This window comes from Tasmannia lanceolata, unplaced genomic scaffold (assembly GCF_043159265.1).
Source record: "Tasmannia lanceolata isolate RefF3 unplaced genomic scaffold, GAP_Taslan_0.1 ptg000102l, whole genome shotgun sequence".
NCBI lineage: Eukaryota > Viridiplantae > Streptophyta > Magnoliopsida > Canellales > Winteraceae > Tasmannia > Tasmannia lanceolata.
Window position 1 is genome coordinate 66,831 of NW_027518779.1, and position 6,359 is coordinate 73,189.

The window sequence follows — 6,359 nt, forward strand, 5'->3', positions numbered from 1 at the left end:
CTACTCAAATACAACTAAAAATGAAAGAAAAATATAGATGTAAAGGCAAATCCAAAACTAGAAGATACCCTCTTCAATGGCTGCAAATCTCATAGAGAAATAACAAATGATCGACCCCTTCTCATAGAGACGAGCTGGGCTTATTTATATACACGCCCTTACAAATGAAAAGACAATAAATAATACCCTACAAAATAACTAACTCTATCCATTTGGAAGGTTCTATTGTAAAAAATAGCATGATGACATCTGGCCTTGGAAATGATGAATCCTGGCAAGAAATAACAAACTAGGAATGTGGCGCGGTCCATTAAAGATTCTGTTATTTCGGCGAATCAAGTGTCGAGTAGGCGCCTGTCTCTCCTAAACGGACGGACGCCGGGGGTCGCTGCCTAAAAAGACTTACTTTGTTGGTAGACTGACTCGCATGTGTTGCTAGCTGCCTGTATGACTGGGGCCTACCTCTGGTCTGACTGACTGGAGGGCTGGTCGAGGATTTGTTCCTATGCCGTTGCTGAGATGGCATTACTGATGTGCTGACAAAATCCGCTGAGGTGGTATTATGGACGTGTTGACTGAATGCAGTCGTACATGGAAGTAATGGCAGGATTGATGCCCGGTGATTAAAGCGAACCATTCCTCTCTTTTGTATACGAGCTGTGAGTAGCTGTCTCGTCCGCTCGTGTGACTACGTATTGATGTTTATAGAGTCTCTTCCTTTCCTTAGCCGGAGCAGTGAGCGTCCCTAGTCTACCGAGAGGGTGGAAGAATGATACAGATGCTGCTTGTTAGAGATTCCTAAAGGAGTAGCTAAGCGCTCTTCTAGTGAGTTGCCTTTGACTAGTGTTTTTAAAAGGTAGCTTCTCCGAGTTAGCTCTTGAGCTGGCTCTGCCGTGCCGTAAGCAACGTATATTCTGGTTAAAGTGACTTTATTTATTCCTTTTACCTGCCTGCCCCCTCATCCTTTTATGCGCCTCTAACCCCTCCGCCCTAGTTAGGCGCGCTTTTCCCTCAAAAAACCGGATTCTACCAAAATAGAAGGGCCCTTATTCTTTGCTCTCGGATGGGGGAAACAAAGAGAATGCGTATAATAATGATCCGCGTCATGAAAGCAACTAAAGAGCCCTTTCAAGCCAGCATAATACGACTGACTAGATTCTTTAAGAAAAGCAGGCTCTGATCATGCTTCGTAATTAGGGGACCTCTTTTCAGTAAGGCAGCTTAGTTGGGTTCATTAGCCAAGTTTCAAGTCCCCCTACTATATGGATGGATCAAAGACCCTATTATTGGAGGTGGCACCCGCCCATCATCATTATTCTTCGTATGGGGCATTCCACGCAAAGGGAGCTTCCGGGCCCTAACTAAATAATAGCTCCTTTCCCCCGCCATCGATAAGTAGGGCAATCTCCCTTGTGTTGGGGATTGATGCGTGAACAATCAAATGATCTACCGACCTTCACCCCAACTGCCCCTGAATAGTAGGGCGTGATGAGTAGATTCTCCCCTCAGCCTCAGATCGATCCGGATTCTACTGAACTGACTCGAATAGGCCAACGAAGAAAGAGGGAGGAGCCTTCAGAAATGGATGGATAGTTGCGAGGTAGCAGCCCCCTTTTGCTGCAATTCCGTAGACGGGATGACCTCTTCTTCTTGGATGAAAGAGAATGAATCATTAGCCATAGTTAGGCGAATAGCCGGAATGATTAAGCAACCTTATCCTGTATGTAAGGGGTCTCGTTTCGTGTTGACAAACCGATCGATCAGAAAAAGAAGGGCATCAACTCGCAAGCTCTCTTGTCCCTATCGGAAATGCTCTCTCGTCGATACGAAATCAATCGCCCGAGCTTTCAATCGAGGGATGGGCAGTAATCAATGCCGCCTTTCTCTTTTTTCATTCCATTTGCAGCAGAGGTTCACCGCCTTACTAACTAAGATGGAAGAAAGTCCGCCGATGTGATTAAAGGAATTGGCAATTAGCATTGAGATTAGCAACGCCCGGTTGTGGTTCCCGAAATGCAGCTTCGGCATAAGGTTGGGAGAAGTGCGAATATGGAGACGATTCAATAGCCGATGGTGGTCGAAGTATGCCCTCCTTTCGATCGTGAGTGATTACATGGGAGTGAGTGAAATGTGGATGATTCTGAGTCGACTGGCTGGAAGTAGCGCCTCCTTTTTCCCATTCGAGTGAGCAATTAGGTGTGGCTGAGGCTATTTCCAAGCGGCAAAGACCCTCTCAGTGGACAGAGAGAGGCATAACAGAGTGAGATAGTGCTCCGGCTTCCCGATCATTTTTGATTCTTCCTTCCATTCAACACTCTGTTCTTTATCAGGCGTCTCAGCCTGGCTTTCTATGGTATGGTCGAGTTTTCACAGGCGGAGGATACGAATACTTCCACTTTTAGTTTTCACTACCGAGAGACCCAAGGTTGCGAGCCTGCCGAGCATAGTCACCACAACACATGCTTTCGTTCGCTCTCCCGTTCACTAAAAACGGGTTGCCGAAAGACCCATGGGGAGATCTCTCTTTCAACATTGAGCTGGCCGTTCGATATGCCTCGCCCGCACAGCCCCTGTTTTCGTATCCTCCTCCTCTTGGATGAGTTCACTAACCTGAGATTGACGATAGCGCCTATCATAGGGATTCCTGGGTAAAGAAGGTGATTCCGTTCATTCCAGAAGAGAAAGAGGACTGCCCGCTGACGTAGACTGCTTGACGAAACGATACCAATGCCTCGAGAAAGCACTTTCTTGTGCTATCCCACTCGCCAATAGGCTGCACACAAGCACAATCTCTCTTTCCGACCGTTGAAAGTTAGGAGGAAGTCGGCCTTTTAGATCGTACTTGCGTTGATAGAGGCACCTTCGCAGAAGCAAGTGACCGCGCGCATGCTTGCTCTTATTCTTGAGATTTCTCATTTCTCGCTTACCACCCCTTGACACGGGGGCCGTCTTAATCGCGACCATGCGTTTTAGTCGAGGTCGTCATGAGAAGCTTTCATTTGCCGCCTAACAATTCGCTGTTGTGGCGCCACAGAAGCCTTGGGAGTTGAGTTGGGAGCGAACCTAACCGAGTACTGAGTTGAATCGCTTAATAAAGCCCTATTAAGTCAAGGTTGAGTCAAGTCTAAGAGTTCTCCTTCGGGTAAGGTTAAAGAATCTCTTCGCTTGGGTTATTATGATTAAGGAGTCTAAGGCTGTTACCGCCATGGATTAAGATAAGGGGGAGAGTTACTTCTTTAGTGAAGGCAGGCGAGGGGTAAATCCACTAACTCACGCATAGGAGTTGACGATAGCGAGATCATAGCTAGGCGAGTGAAATAGGTATGATTAAGGTAAATTCGACTTATGAGTGAGAGTTTCTGACTTGACTTGCTCCTGACTTCGAGTTGGAAAGCAGGGTTCGGGTTGGATAAAAGAAAGAGTGAGACTTCCTGACTTACTGAGTGAACGGAGTCAATCTCCGCCATATTATTGCGTCCAGGCTTCTTGGAAAGCAAGCAGGAGAAGGAGAAGAAGCAGGTTAAGATCAAAGAGCTGGGTTCGGACAAGCTAGTTCGAGAGCGAGTTCCCAGGCTTCGTCATTGAGAATAGCCGGTAGGAAAGCGGTTTAGTGAGAAAAGAGAAGATTAGAGTTCGCTCTTGTTCCTGTTGTTAGCTATAGTAAGTAATACAAGTAAAGCAAGTAAGTAAGGCAAGTCAGAAAGTCAGCAATGAATTGAATAAGTGCTAGTCAATGCCGAGTGAAGTGAAGGGTCAATCCCTGAACGAACGTAACGGATAGAGTAGCTTGAGTTCGATCTTCTTTCCTTCCTTGTGTCTGAGTGAAGTTCAGAGTCAACCTCTGAATGAGGAGTAGAGTCTTGTGCTTGAGTAAGTGCTATATCTAATCCATTCCTTTTCGCTTTGATCTTTATCCCGAGTCTGTCACCGCCCTGAGGTGTTGATTCCTCAGATTGAAGAGTGCCACTGAATGTCATATCGCTGCTGTCGTTTTGGTGGTTTACCTTTTGTGGTTATTAAAATGAATGTTTTTCTTGGCTTTGATCTGCTGCTTTAGTAGTTGTCCTTCGGTTGAATCCTATGATTTAAGATTCTATGCAGCCCTCAATTAGCTAGTTTATCGAATTGAGTAAGGGCTTACCCATTCTATGGTATTAAGTTCACAAGTGAAGGTAGTGTTTCTATCTCCTCACGAGCGGAGTAGCTAGAGTAAGAATAGGTGTTAGAGTAAGAGAAAGAGCTAGAATAAGATGAGAGTGATAGTGCTAGTAGTAGTAGTATAAGTGATAGAGAAAGTGCTAGTGCTAGAGTAAGTGCGTGTTAGTAATATTAGTAATAAAGTAAAGATAGTAGCTAGCCTTCCTTTTCTGTCTATAATTTCCTCCGTATGGCCTCATTTCTTTGGGAGAATCCAGTTTTCATGCATCTCATGTGTCTCGGTCTCGGTACTATTCCCTTTCATCGAGATGTAAATAAAGTGCCTATAATGCCACTACTTCTTCTTTAGTCCCTGTCCTTAGGTGTCAATCCTATGAGTTAATAGCAGCAAGTCAGTATTTACTTGTTATCTTCTTCTTTAGGCCTTTTCCTTAAGTGTTAATCCTATGAGTTAAGAGTTGCCATAGTATATAAATGAGTAATTCCTCTTCTCTCGTAAGCAAGAGATTACCGAGTCAGTAGCAGCCGAGAATGAGTCAGAAGCAGCCAAGCCTTCGATCGCAGCGTCCCCGCAAGCCAATCCTTCAGTTTCAGGTTCATACGTGTATCCGAGGTGACCGACTCAACCCATCAATGTTTTCTACCGGCAAATTTGCCGGTTTCTTTTCCGCTGTTTTTCGTAAGACCAGGGATTTCTTTGCCCCGGAAGTAGCTAAAGGTTAGGGGTTAGACCCCGTTTATGGCGCTTTCCCACTTGTTCTGTTTGCTGGGGCAAGGTCGTGTCAGTTCCTTTCTTTGTTTGTGAGATGCAACAACAGCCGATCTTTCATCGAAGGCGGAATGTGAATAATGTATTGGTAACCATTGTAAATGGCAGGTCAGCAAACCTATTGTAGCTTAACTTAAGCAAACCAAGCCTTAGAAAGGAAATCCAGTCAGTCGGGAAGGGAAAGCAAGTCAGTCAGGAAAGGAAAGTCAGTAGCTAATGCTAATAGTGGTCCGGAAACGGTACCCGCGGGACGGTCATCTCGCTCGGTGTAAGAGCCATGAATTCGAACGTCAAGATTTCTTCTCTTTGTTCTACCTATTAGATTCCCTTGAGTTCGGTGCTCTCCCATGTCCAGACGTCCGGGTACCGTGAGGGAAAGGTAAATGGCCGTAGAAGGCTTTTCACGTCGGACAAGAGTTCCTTTTTGCCGGTTCTTTGCTGGTCGGTAACCTGAATTCCTGGTGGTCTGGAGTCAGGAAGCCTTTGACAATGCACTCAAGAACTCAACGCAAGAGCCCTACCCTACCCTACCCCTACCTCAGAACTAAAGCCGCCCCCCCTGATGGCTTAAACGAGACGAGCTTGGATCGCTGCGCTGTGAATCGTAAGAGAGAGATGATCTTTCCTGAAGAGGTCCCGGTTACGGAATCGGAGAAAGGAGAAGTTCTGCCCCTCTGTTATCTACCCCGACGACTTATTACGGGGAGCTCGCTTTCCCTGAAGGTGAGGTGCCATCATCGGGAGCATCCACTTTCTTGCCCAAGGTTGACAAACCGGTCGAGGGTCTTCTTCTTTTGAAGGCTAAGATGCAGCAATCGCTGTGACGCTAGCCCTTGTTGTTTGTTCGTGGTGAGTGACCGTCTGTCGCCTTCTCGCTTATCGAAAGGCTTCTCAGCCCTTCTTAACTCCCTATGGTACCCCCAATTATCCGCTTGATCCCCTTCTTAGCTTGATCCCTCGAGCTGCTTGCTTGTCGTCTAATCGCTTCTTCCTCCTTCCTCCGCTCGGTCTGCGAAAGGCGCTCCTCTCTAGCATAAAACACCGGCATTCAAGCCCAAGCCAGCCTTCTCCGCCTTATTGTCCATGACTGCGAAGAAAGCTTCAATAGAAATTTCAGCAATATAAGCACGGGTCCTAAAGGTAAGACACATTGGGGCATTCACTCATTCATTTTAAAAAAGAAATGTTCAAATCTAACAGAAGCAAAAAAGAAATCATCCAACACCACAGTTCCATGAAAGTAAGATTCGAGTACCCTCTATGTAGAGCTGACTCCCCGGATTCAGCAATTCGGCTAGGAGATTCAGATTAGGGTGAACGCCTATACCCGCGGGAGTCGCTGTATTAGCTATAGCAAGTCTTTGCGCTAGCTCCGACCAGGTGTGGGGGTCAGTAAGGTTACAATTATAAAAAGCATAATAGTGCTCGAGAA